Below are 13,548 nucleotides of genomic sequence, written 5' to 3' on the forward strand. Positions count from 1 at the left end.
CAAATAGAACAGTTTGAAAAAGGGGCGCCTGTCTATGGGGACGGTGTCACTGCACCCACTGAAGGGCATGGGAGCATTGCAGGCCCTCCTGTGTGGGCAAGGCGAGGAGGCTCTCTGCGCACGCAGGGGTCAGGCCCCTCTCCAGGGGCAGGGGGCCAACAAGCGGGTCCATGGCACAGCCGGGCACAGCCCTGCCCTGCCCTGAGTTCACAGGAGTGTGGGGGTGCCTCCCCAGATTCACCAGCACGCCACAGCAGGGAATAAGGGGCACTGCTGAAAGGCGCTGGAGTTTGGATTAATTTGGACACACGCCCATGGGCCACTTGCCCTGGCTCCTCCCTGGGGTCCCCCAAAGGCTGCATTGGGGGTTCCCGGACACTTGTCCAGACTGGAAACTGAGGGTGCCCCCACCACCACCCCGCCGGGACCTGCCTGATCCACTGGGTCTGGCTCTAAAGGGAGGGACCCTCACCGGGAGGGACCCTCACCAGGAGGGGCCAGCAGGGCTGGCAAGTAAAGAAAACTTTGGGGGCTGCCCCTGCGGCGAGGCCGGGCCCGAGGAGCTGGCGAGAGAAGGCCCCGGTCCCCACGCCCCTGAGCAGACACCTGATTTGCTGGGCTTTTCCCCGGCAGCCGCGGAGACCCCCCTCGCCCCGCCAGACGTGCGCGCCCTCCTCCCCTCCCCGCCGTGCGCCCTGGCCGGGGCTGCCGGGAGGCAGGGCGGCGGCGGCGGCGGGGGCGCAGGCTGGAGACGGCGGGCTGGCGGGCGGGCGATGCGGGCCGGCCCCGCACAGCAGCCAGTGGCCAATCAACGATGCGGGCGGCCTCGGCGGCGAGCGGAGCGGAGGGAGCGCTCGGGAGGCGGCGGGCGCGGGCCGGCCAGTGGCGAGCGGCGGGCGGCGAGCGGTGAGCGCCGGGGACCGCTCCGTGCGCTCTGCGCCCTGGCCAAGCCGCCGGGGGCCCCCAGTGCGCCGGGGGCTCGCTCCGGTCCGGGAGGGAAGGCAGAGACAAGCGCGCGGCTCCCCGGGATTTACGGCGAGGTGGGAGGCGAGGCGAGCACGGTGAAATCCCAGCCCCTGGACGGCTCCGGCGCCCCCAGGTAGGAGACGGAGCCAAGTGCCCCCCAACGCGCCCGCCTTCGGCTCCGGCGGACGCCCTGGCGCTGCTGGCCGGGAGCCCGTTCCCGGCTGGGGAGGGACTGAGATCCGCAGGGAGTCGGAGGGGATGAACAGGGTCCCCCCTCCCCCGCCGTGTGGCTCGGGCTGCCCAGAGACCGCGCCTCTGCCACCGGGCAGCCCCCTCCGGTTCCTGTCCCCAGCCTGCAGTGACTCTTGGGCAGCTGCGGGAGGGAGCTGGGCTTTGCCTGAGCCGTGCATCTGGGAGGAGGCTACCACTCACCCCAGACAGGCTCTGTGTTTAGAAGAGGCCATCCCGGGGGTCAGAGGGGGGCAGACTCCCTGGATCTGCCCCCGCACCCCATGGGCAGGGAAGGGCTCCTATCGTTCCACATAACCATGGGCACGATTGTTGCCGGAGTGGGTAGGCAACTGGCCGTGAAGAGCCGGAGCTTCAGTCTCCTTCCCCTCTCATCCTCTCCACCTCCCGCAGCAACGTGGGACAGAGGGCTGCATCCCTGCAAGCAGGCAGTAAAGTTACAGCCACTCCTGCGTGGCAGTGGGTACAACTCCAGGGACTCTTCCCTGCCTGCCTGGGGGGCTCTCCCCCACGCTCCCTGTCTCCCTGGAGAGGAGCTCTGCTTTGCAAAGGTTCTGAGGGTGTAAGGATGGGTCTTCAGGTGGGCTCAGGGGCTATGCCAGTGAAATCAGCAAGGAGCTGTCCATCACTTGCTCCCTTTCCTTTTGGGAACTTAAGCCCCTGTGTAATGTCCCTCTCTAGCTGACTCCTGCCTGAGAGGGGCAGATTCTTAAAGAGGACCGAGGCAGTTGCTAAATATTATGGAGAAACAAGAAGGCAAAATCCTGTCCCTTTCTGGCCCCTGCCTTTAACACCACCCAGCCTCTGGCTGGGAAGCCCAGCATGCAGGCCCACCCTAGCTACAGGCTCCTAGAGTCCAGGATTGCTGCTGGCTGAGCTGGCTGAGTCTGGGGGCAGGGGCGTGAAGAGTGAATTGCCTGAGAAGGAGAGCGTGGTGTTGCAGGAGGAAGGCTGCTCTCTAACCGACTCACATTTGGTGCCCACGTCTTGTGAGTGCCCCAGTGAAGGCAGCAGGCAGAGCGCACACAGCTGTCGCGGGGCTGCCCTGGGTGGGGGCTGAGAATGTTTCCCTTGCACACATGCATGACAGAGATGTTTCTGACAGCTCGTTAATCATAACTGTGCAGTGAGCTGCCCGTCCAGGGCCCTGGTGTTTCTGCAACACTCAAGGAGTTCTCAGGACTGCAGCTTCATCCCTTGTGCCTCGTTTGAGGAGCCTCCTGGGCATGATTTACAGGCAGTATTTCAGCCAGGCCATTTGGAGTCAGATCCTCACTTTCCCAGACAGGAGTCTGCTAGAGTGAACCGTGCTGGTGGACAGTTCTCAGGCTTTGATTCGGAACACTACAGGTGTCCCCTGCTGCTAAAATACTCGAGGAAGTCAACATTGCATCACGGACTTTGTCACGGCAACAGTCTGATGCCACTGGCACTTGTTTGTGATGTCACTGGGTAGTTGTGGAAAAGAAAAGGGGCAATGTCTCAGGGAAAGCGTTTGTCTCTTACACAGCCACTCAGCTGTATTGTACAAGAGACAGACACAGCGCACCTTGTGCTCACAGGTCAGACACTGTTTGTTAGTTACCACAATCCCATTGCACATTTTCATCCTCCACAGCTTCCTTTTTGATGGTAAATGAATTTGCATCAGCAGCACAAGACAGAGGGGGGCCGTTCCCAAACCCAAGCCAGGGCCGATTGAAGTATATATCACAGAGCCTAGCTAGCCAGGAGAGATGCAGCAGGTTAATACTTAAATGATAACCTCTTTGTGTCAGGGACTTCTTGTTCCGTGTTTGTACAGCATCTAGCGCATTGGAGTCTGGGTCTGTGCTAGGTGCTACTGCTTTGCAAAGAATAAAAAAAATAATAATCTGAATCTCTACTCCCAGAAGGAGTTTCCTTTGGTCAGGCTGGAGGCCCTAACTGATTACAAGTGTCAGAGCTAGGTTTATTATTATCTCTCTTGTTGTTGTGCAGTGGTGTCTAAAGCAGGGACTGCTCCAGAAGAAGATTCCATGTATTTTCTACTGCAAGAAAAGGGGAAGATCAGAACCACTGGGAATAGACAGGGGCCTTTCGCTAGCTGGAGCATAATGGCATATTCCCACTTGCACCATTTGCAGTCTATGGCCCCAGTTCCCTTTTCCTGTAACGGGGGAAGAGTGTCATCATCCACAGAGATGGACTGAGCTCGAAAGCTGGGATCTGAATCCAGCCGAGGGAGCGTATTGAGTCGGGATTTCTACTAGCACCCGTTAGAAAGATGAGCCCAAATGCAGCATTTATCTCTGGATTCAGACCCAGATTTCCCCAAAACTAGAGGAGTTCAGTTAATAAACTGATTGATTTCAAGGCCAGAAGGGACCATTGTGATCAGCTAGTCTGACCTCCTGCATGACACAGGCCAGAGGACTGCCCCAGAATAATTCTCTTTGAAGTAGAGCACAGTTTTAAAAAAAAAAACCCCGACAATCTAGGGTTCTAGCTCCTGCCTTTCTGGATTAACTCTCACTTCCCCGCCAGGATAGGAGCAAATGAGGCAGTCAGGGTGGAGACACAAGCTTCTGTACATAGTGCGCTGCTCCTTGTGGGGGAATTGGAGGGCTCCTCTGTGGCCAAGAGCTGAGTTCAAGGTTCTGTGTTTCCCTCTGCAATGTGGCCGCACCATCCCCTACAGCCCTGCCGAGCCGGCCCAGCGGTGGCAGAAGGAGCTGGTGTCTGTTCCGACTAACTGCAGGGTTCTTGTTCCTGGTGGCAATGTGTAGGGCAGAAAGAATGCAGCTCAGCACTCAGAGCTGAGTGTGAATGAGCATGCTGTGATCAGCAGGCACATTGCAGCTGCGCAAGCCTCAGGTGAATCTCTCCGAGGCTTCGGTGAGATGGCCCTTCACCCTTGAGCTAGCGGTCAAGCCGAGCACGTATCTCCCAGCCCACAGAGGGCCGTGCAAAGCTGTGTTCTTGGAAAGCTGGAGTTACTAAGGGAGAGCCCTGGGGGGTATTGTTATGGTCTGGCCTCTGAAATTAGTGTAATTATGTGTGAATATTTAGACCTAGTAGAATAAATGCAGCTTCTGTGCGGCCCTTGTTGCCTCTCCACAAACTCCCCGGAGACTGAGGGGTCAAGAAGCAGGTCACTTTTTTCCCACATCAGAAGGCAAGGGTGTTGGGCCAATGGGACTCTTCTGTCCATCTCTACTGGGACCACCAGGGGAGGGACCTCATCTACCCTCCCAGTGGAGGAGACTGGGGGCGTGGAAGCTGAGGTTCCTTCCACTCCCCGCTTCGATGGCATGGAGGAGGGAGAGCCAGCACTCACTCTTTTTGGCAGGACCCCCCCAACCCTGCTTGTACATCTGGGCTCTGTATGTCTGTGCATTCATTGGTCATGCCTGCAAGGCCTGCCCTCAGCTCAGCTATTGCTGATCTTCACAGTATTGAGCACAAACTCTCACCCACAGCACCTACTGTCTCAGTTTTTAGCACAGCCTTCTGAGTCCCCACCCCCCTTTATGACATCCCAGATGCTCCCTGCTCTGGCTGTCAGGTGCAGAAGCTGCTGAGGAGTAATGTGCATGAAGGAGAATGTAAGTATCTCAAAGAAACACGCACAGCAAAATCCTCCAAAAGATCCCACTGCCTGAGCCTTCAGGGCTCGAGAAAATCAGGGACGTAAAACAATTAAACTCAACATGGATCCTGAGATTTTAGGGTCTGTCCAGGATTTTTGCAGCCTCTTACAACAGTTTGAATTGAATATAAAATGGGTTTCTTTCTTGTTCCCATTGCAAAGATGCAGCCATTGCAATGGAAACAGATGTTCTGCTGCCTGCTTAACCCAGTTTTACAGAAAACTGCCTCCAGTCAAACAGTAGCAACAGTAGAGATGGGAAATCAAATCGTGCCCCATTCACCTCAGCAAAGAGTCAGCTTCAAAACCTATTCCAGTTTTGCCCTTATGAAACTCCCAGTGAATTCAGTGGAGTCAGGATTTCACCCAGATTTCTTGTTGTTGTATTTTGGTTTTTGAAAAATACTAAGGCGATTACATGCAAAATATGAGGCCAATGCACCAGAAAAGGCGGCACAGCTACAGTCTCGAAAAGCCAAGAAAGACAATCCTTACCCAACAGCAATGATTGTGTTGGAGCACCCAGCTGGGATGCAGGAGACTTATTTCCAGTTCCCAGCTCTGCTTTAGACCAGCTGTGTTGAGTGGATGGATGTTAGGAACCTGAACACCTTTGAGGATGTGGGCCTTTGATCCTTGGATGAAACAAAGAGATGGTACTTCTCTCCTGCCCAGGAATTCTGTGAGAACAAATCCATGCATGCCTGGAGCTGCCCAGATGTTATGTTGATGGGTGCTGGATTAGCAGCTAGTCACAAAGAGTAATATTTTCTAGTTCTGGTTTCCTAGTTAAATATGTAGATTGATATATTATTGTGACTCTGCAACATGCACCATGAATTGTACAGGTTGTGCAGTGCAACTGAGTTAATATTCCTGCTAGCTTCCTCTAGGTTATTTATATTATAGTAGTAATATTTATCTTATCTTATCATTCTATTACATCCTAGATGCTCCAACTGAGATCCAGGGTCTGTTGTGCTAGGTGCTGTACACACACCTAGTGAAAGACAGACCCTGCCCTGAACAGTTCACTGTGTAAATAGACCAGACAGATGGGGCAGGAGGAGAAGCAGAGGCTCAGAGAAATAAAGTGACTCACCCAGGTTCTGTAGCAGGTTCTATAGGATAGACCCTAAATCTGTTGATTCCTGGTTGTCCAGTGGCTTTTGGTCATTTGAATGGCTTAATGGAGTGAGACAGGGGATATAAGGAGGAATAATGGGATATAATCAAGCAGAAAACTATTGGGGCTGGGCCCCAGGGAAAGGTCTGTAATGATGAGATTGTTTACACTGTGCTATAGCCTCCCAAGTGAGGGGGTAGAACCCTCACAGCTTGATGAGTGGGCTAAGCAACCTTGAGTACTGTCTTGCCTCACCTTCCCTGAGGATGGGCTGGAGAGAGGGAAGAGACAAGCTGCTGCTTTTTCCACTCTGATTTGCATAATGATTGTGCCAGGATAACATTTCCAGATGGAGAATGGTCCGGGCTTGATTTTCCTCCCCACTGGTGCAGTTCCATTCACATCACTGGGTTACTCCTGCTTTCCGCTGGTGGAAAGGAGAGCAGGATGAAGCCCTTAAGCGTGCTGCAGGTGGGCTCCAGGCTGGCTGAGAGACAAGCATAATAAACATTATGGCATGAAACACTGACTCCCTGGGACCAGGGATCTTATTTTCGACCTTTGTCTGGGTTTTGAAACCAGAGCCCTAGCAGGAAGAGGCTGAAACATAAATTCCCTGTTCTCCATGGTCAACTATCTGAGTTTTCCAGGGCAGCACCTTCTCTACCTTCATTTCCCCTTTCAGTGCAATCTTTCCTTCTTGTTGTGCTCTTCACTAAGAGGGTCTCCACAGCACTGTGTGCGTGTATGAGTGTGTAGGTGCATATCTCAACTCTTTTTGCAGGCTGCCTTTGTGAACAATCAATTCTTCAGCTTTCCTTCTCATTCAAAGGGCTCTTTTGTATTCTCCACCCACACAATGACGGGCTGGAATCCAGGCCCAACCCCCTTTTCCCAAGCGGGCACACAAACACCTTAGGAGGTCCCACAGCAGGGTTCTAAGTCTCTGCTTCCCACACATCAGGGAGGAGGGAAGCTGGCATTTTGCTTGGTAGCAATGGCATGGAGAAGTCCAGCGGAACTAAAGCCATCTGTGTTATTTGCTGGGCCGTCTCCTCAATTAACGACCGTCGTTTTGATAGTAGGCCTTGTATATAAATATGGATCTCTCCAGAGAGCTGCTAGGAGGAACATTTGGCAGTTTAATTGTCAGGGAGCAAAACTATCGTGAGTGGTTTTCAGTGGCAGAAAACAATAAAAACAAATGGAAGAGGGGAAATGTTCAGATTTATGGAATTAAGGCAAGTCTAGTTGGTTTTATCTGCTCCTCCTCATTTTCTCTGCCATCTTGTCTAATTATCCAAGATATTTGTGTTTCCCAAGAAGCCTGTTTTCTCCTCTAACCTGACCCTGCAGCAAAGCAAGAGATGGAGGGCACAATAACCCCTTCCACAGAAGCCTTTGTTTGATGGCACGTTCCCCTGAGTCTGAGTTCACTGCAGGCTTTGGGAAGAAATGAATCACAGATGTTTGGGAAAGAAAGGAAGCTGTCATTTTAAGCTAGAGATCCTGGGGATACAGTGTAGGGCAAGCTGAAGGAAATGCTTTTTGTGCAGGCATCTCTCTCAACCCCTCCCCCTGAAAAAGTTTTATTTCCTGGTATGAAAAAGAAAGTGAGCCCCATGTGTGAGTGCCAGGCCGGAAAGGCTGTCAGGATCTCTGCAGAGGAGAGATTGTAGGTCTTTCTTTCTTTCCAGAATGAGCCACATGCCATCAACCCGGGACTGGAAACTGCCACAAAACACCCCCAGATCTGCATATGTTAAGTGCAGAGCTCCCTCCCGCAACCAAATCTTCCAGCGATGTTAGCCCTGGGAAGGGTTCCTGTAGGGTGGGATGAGCTGGCTAAGGAGTTCTGCTCTCCCATGATAGAGGCAGGTGGGGAGCAGCAGACTGGGCTGAGGTGGAGGGAGGAGGAATCCATCACACTACCAACTCCTCTATGTGCCGTGCTGGCTCTTCTCCCCCAATGCCGCGGGGTAAAAATATTCCCTGTAGAAACATGAATGGGTATAAGCTGCTGGATAGCTGTCCCCATCTTCCAGTCACATTGAATTCTCTTGTGTCCAGCCCCCTGGCTATTGAAAGCTGGTCTGCCTCCTGCAGGGGGCTGGGGCAGCGGGCTGGGGGCAGTCAGCTGCAACATGCAAGGGAGAGAGGGTCCCAGTCAGACTCAGCATAGACGTGGGCAGCTGCTACTGGAGGCCAGCCCTCCATATCAGCTTACACCGGGAATGCCTCTGGGGAAGCCCGGGGAGGAGTACACAGAGGGGGGCAGGAGGGTGAGGAGTTAACAGCAGCACATCTACCAGTCCCCCAGGTGCTATGCCTCATGTGGTGCTGAAGGAAGGAGTGAGCTGGGCCCATGGCTGGTGCTGAAGGAGTGTAGAAGCAAGGGGAGGGCTCTGTGGGCAGGGTGGGAATAAGGCACTCCATGGCTCTGAAGTGGCTGGGCCTTCTCTTTCCCCCTAATTTTCAACCCAACCCAACAAGTATGTGTCCTTGGGCCTCTGTTCCACTGAGGAGAGAGACTGTGGGAAGGAGGGACAGAAAGAGAGAAAGAGAAGAACTCATGTACACTACAAAGACCTTATGCAACATGCCCCATATCTAGCCAACCCTTCCTCAAGAAGAATCCAGACACTCATCCTCCTAACCATGACCCACCCTACACATTATACCCACTAGCCTCGGAACTGCGAAACATTCTGAGTGTATGGGACTGAAACGCAAACCTCCACCAGGGCTCCTCCCACTGCAACATCCAACACCTAGCTTTACTCACGATAGCCAGGGGCCATACCTTACTTCCATGCACTACCTGCACCATTCATGCCGCTGTGTCCTACACACCATGAGCCACTCACACCAACAGTCCAGTGCAGACACTGTTGTATACTGTTGGCTCAGCAAATTATTATATAGCAGTGCCACCTATACTTAAGGTTTCCTGACACTTCCCATTATAAGACCCTGTTTTCTGTTGCTTATAATTTGGCCAATCTTTAACTGCTTGGGCTGAAATTTTCCATGCCAGGTGTCTACCTCAGACTGACTTTTTTGGGGAAAGTTTCAGCCTAAATGGCTCAACCATTTCCAAGAACAAGATTAGAGGAAAATATGTTGTTTTGCCCTTGTTAAAAAAACAGTTTCTTTGATCAGCTTTAACTCCTCCTTGCTTTGGAGCAGGGACTTGAAATTCAGCAGAGGGAGGCACCCTCCCTTTGCAAATCCCCCTAAATGTGGCCAGGTTGTAAAGCTTGGAAAAATTGCAGTTTGCACATGCACAGTAGAGACATGTTAGAGGTTGGCAGCTCAATTCTCTGACAATTCTGTCCACAATGAGCATGCTCCATCCCTACAGAGTAGCTGAGCATGCTCCAACCCAGGGCAGTGGAGCTGAGCAGGAATTTCCTTGTGATTGCTGCTCCCAGCTGCTGCAGGCTGGGGTGAGTCTGGACACCAGAAGTGAGAGCAGTAAGCCTGTCTCTCCTGTGCTCTCAATGTGACCCTGCTGGTGCTCGGCCAGCACAGAGAAGGAAGTGGTCTCACCTGAATACAGAAGGGACAATAACTAGACTTGGGTTGGGGAGGGGAGAGTGACAGAGGAGGGAGTAGATTGGGACAAGGGAGGCGTGGGCAAGACAGGGCTGAGGAGCTAAAAACAACATTGACCATGGCCGATCATTTCAGCCTAATACAGTGGGGAGGCTGGGATTGGGCAGCTGATGGGCTGGAGGGGATGGTGCAGAAGGGCTCAGACTTGGAGGAAATAGGGCAGAAGGTTCTGTAACCACTAGAGGACTTTCCCCTCCAAAGCCTGGAATGGAACCAGTATTCCTGCCTCTCACCATTCCTCTGCTGTCAGCAAACATCTGTGAAACCCACTGTCAAAGTGTGTGTCTCATAGCCCACTAGTGCTTGTCCATACCGAGGATAACAACCCACTAGTGCTGCCCGTTCCTCTGTTAGTTCAACTGAGGCCTGCCCAATGGCTCTATAGGTTCCAAGCCTGCTGATGAACCATGTGGGTGCCAATATGATTCCTCCTGATGGAATTTCTCTTTTTTTCAATTTGCTTTAAAACCGAGGCTCATTCTGTCTCACACTCTCGCTCGCACACACACACACAGAGGCACACTTGTGCAAAACTATCTTAAAGGAACATCAAAGTTGCAAAGTCAAGCTTGCAGAAGTTAGGAAATACCAGAATTAAGGTTGCCTGTGTCTCCTTAATTTGCCCCCCTTGTGTATATGCATTAGGATACCATCTTTAATTACATGATCAAATACTACTTTTTCCATGGGAGCCTGCCTCATTCAGAGCACAGGGCGGATGGTGCTCACTGACCAAGCAGCTACTTAGTATTTTGTGTTTGCCTCCGTGGAGATAGAGAGATGGTTGGCTGTGAGTGGAGTGGGCAGAGTTGTGTGTCAGTGTGGGCGTCTATGACTGGAGTAGAGAGGACCCAGTGTCCATGACTGTGCAATGGGAGTGAATGGGTTGTCTGGGATTCATAACCAATGTGGGGCAAGGGGTCACCTTCTAAGTTCTTATGGAGAGGGGATGGGGCCAGGAGGAAGGGCACCAAATTATTTGAGGGTCCTACAATGAGAACCAGGCTTCCTTGTTGCCTACGGGTACCTTTGGGAGCTCTTCTGTGCTAGGGCCAGTGGCTAGAGCAGCTGCTTTCTGGGGTGTCTCTTAACTTGCCTAAGAACCCTTCCGCCATCCAGCTGAGACCGTAGCTTGCAGGGAGGCCCCATTGGGGGTTTCAGTGTCCTTCAGGTGCCTCATTCCCCTGCGGAGTTTCTCATTTTTTGTGCAGTGGAGCTATTGCAGGGTAGGCAAGCTGCATCAGTCTGCAGGCAGAGCACACCACTTCCTGCAGAGAGAGAGAGCATGGCCCGTATACTCCCTGAGCCACAGTTGCTAATCCGACAGAGTTTACAAATGCTGCAGGCGACACCGAGGAGAAAATAAACTCCCCAGGATTAATGGGAAGCTTCAACTACCAACCCAGGCCTTGCAGAGAGCTCTCAGAGATTCATATCAAATGACTGAAAAGTCCCACCCGACAGTAACAAGAACATGCACCAGTTTCATCACGGACTAACGTATAAAACAAAGGGGATTATTTTATGCCCAGCTGTCTCTGAGGTAGGAGTTTACACAAATAAATAAACAATGCAGTCTTCTTTGTGAAAAACACCATAGTTAAAGTCTCGTATCCCCAAACTGCCTTGACTGATTAATCTCAAACTTTCTCAAAAGAAATTAAAAAAAAAAAAAATCGTCTCCAGATAGAAACCACAGATGAAAGATGAAACGGCAGCAAGGAGCTTTGTAGAGAAAGTGAGACAGCGAGGTGGGGGAGTGTCAGAATCAGTCCTATAATGGGAAGCAAGTCACTGGAGCGCCATAATAGCACCTTTCATCTTGAAGGATCCAAAGTGTTATTCAGACTATATATACACAGCAGAGCTGGAGAATAATTCACAATGACTCAATTTATCTCATGAAATTAGCCTTTTTTCCGGTGGCAGAACCACAAACACTCCCCCCATTTCTTTGAATTTATTCATCATTTGAAATCATTTGGTGAATATCATTTTGAAGCTTTTGCTCTCCGAATTTATCATGGGTATTCCAAACTTGAGCTGGGTTGCTCTGCATTGACTGGCCAGGTAAGTCACATGGCATTGTTCTATCCCTGGATTTGCTGAATACACAGCTAGCATCACACTTAATGCTTGCTTGCCACTGTTACTTCTGCATATGGCAATGAAATGTATTGGTGAGGCCAAAATGTGACATCCTTACTTAGTCCTTTTTCCAGCCAAATTCCCATTGAAAATAGCCAGAGGGAAATTGAGCGAGCTCTGCAGGAAACTGACCCTTTGTGCCAGCAAATGGCAGGGATGTGACTGTTCAGACAGTGACTACAGAAGGGGCACTGCTCAGCCAAAGTTGGTGCATTGAATGGTTCAGTTGATGGTGTGTAGCCCCAACTCATAGCATTGTCCAGCCTGCTCTAGCACCTCATGGGAATCGTTCCCCTAGCAGCAGCTGCTCTGTAAATCAGGTAGCTGATCAGCAGCCAGCCCCTCCCTCTCTAGTGATAAGAAGCTGAGTGTTAGGCTGAAATGATCGGACATGGTCAATGTTGTTTTTAGCTTGGGTGGTATTTGTCTGAGACTCTCCCAAGAACCTCTGCTGGCCAGAGGACTAGACCCAGATCTCTCTGCAGCTCACTAGCAAATCACGCATGGGGAATCATGTCAATGCAGCACGAGGCAGTTCCCTGTAATTAAGCCCGCAGTTTCTGTTACAGGTCAGCGAGGCAAAACTAAGCTTGACTTCTATAGGGCCAGGGCCCACATTCTCTACCGCATGTCCAGGCTCCCCGCTCCCCTCCACACACTTACTGCCTCTGGCTCAGAGGTCACTTCTATTGCAAGCCTTAAAACAGGCCAGGAGGCTCACTCTGTGTAAGGTAGAGCTGGCGTGGCGTCATTGGAGCTGTCAGCACGTTAAATGTGGGATTTCAGGGTTACTAAATACGTTGGTGATACCCATACAAGCTGTAAACATCTCAGGACTTGATCCCATGATGTTAATTTTGCCTGTTTTAACTGATAATTACTCTGCAAAATAGCGATGAATATTTTATTTTGTCTCAACAACCAGTTTTGCGGGAAAGGTGCGCCTCATCTCACTGTACTCGATTCTATTGGTTTCATGAAAGACCTGCCCAGCAAGGAGCTGCAGGGCCAGTGGACTGTAGTTAGGTGCTGTCACAGGGCCGGTGCACGGCAGGTTTGGGGATCTGCTGTGCTTGTGAGCCCAGTCAGAAGCAGAGCTGCTCAAATTAAAAATACTATTTCTGACCAATGTCGCCCCTTCCACATTTAGTGACAACTTCCTGAACTGATCCTGGTTTCCTTCCAATGTATTCAGAAGCAGTCACTTTCTTCAGATGGATTCATTGATTTGAACAATTTTCTGCCAGTGGATAATGGGTAAACTGTTCACTTAGACCGTTCGCTATTCATTATTCCTTCTGGTGCGGTAGGCTAACTATGTCGTCTGAGATTGCTTTTGCTTCCTGGCTGGATGCCTGAAATTTCTTGAACATGAGACTAATGAGGTGGTGGAGGGAAAACAGGTGCATTTTGCGTGTTTCTGGGTATGTCTTTGCGTGTGTGACTGACTGTCAATGTGCATGGCTGTAGAGTGAGTAGGGAATGAGAAGGGTGCGGAAGACAATAGATGTGCAGGTTTGATAGGCTGTGCCTGTGTGTAAGTACTATGTGCGTCTTTCAGTCCATGTCTGTGTATGTCTTTGTGTGTGGCTGTCAGAGGATCCAGGGGTGTGAACAGTGCATGTGAGGGAGTGTTTGTGAGATTTGTGTGTGGCTCTGTGTGTGACTTTGTGTAGGCTGCAGGATGCTTGTGCACGCATGTGCACCACTGGGATGTGAACTGCTGAAACTAGGAGGTAGCCAGGGATGTTACATTAAACGTTGATAACAGCACCTCACTTTCCATCTAGACACAGCCATGAAGGAGGGA

General features: G+C 51.4%; 1 long non-coding RNA gene across 1 annotated transcript in view; it reads left to right on the forward strand.

The window, feature by feature from the left end:
* The first annotated feature begins 754 nt into the window (after positions 1 to 754).
* LOC137142979 (uncharacterized) overlaps positions 755 to 13,548 on the forward strand; it is a 64,753-nt gene continuing 51,959 nt past the window's right edge. The window contains exon 1 of the long non-coding RNA XR_010917066.1: positions 755 to 1,099. This is a non-coding gene — a long non-coding RNA (uncharacterized lncRNA). The remainder of the gene's footprint in view (positions 1,100 to 13,548) is intronic.

The sequence above is a fragment of the Emydura macquarii genome, unplaced genomic scaffold, assembly GCF_026122565.2.
Source record: "Emydura macquarii macquarii isolate MOO-44397 ecotype Brisbane River unplaced genomic scaffold, CSIRO-AGI_Emac_v2 contig_3287, whole genome shotgun sequence".
Lineage (NCBI taxonomy): Eukaryota > Metazoa > Chordata > Testudines > Chelidae > Emydura > Emydura macquarii.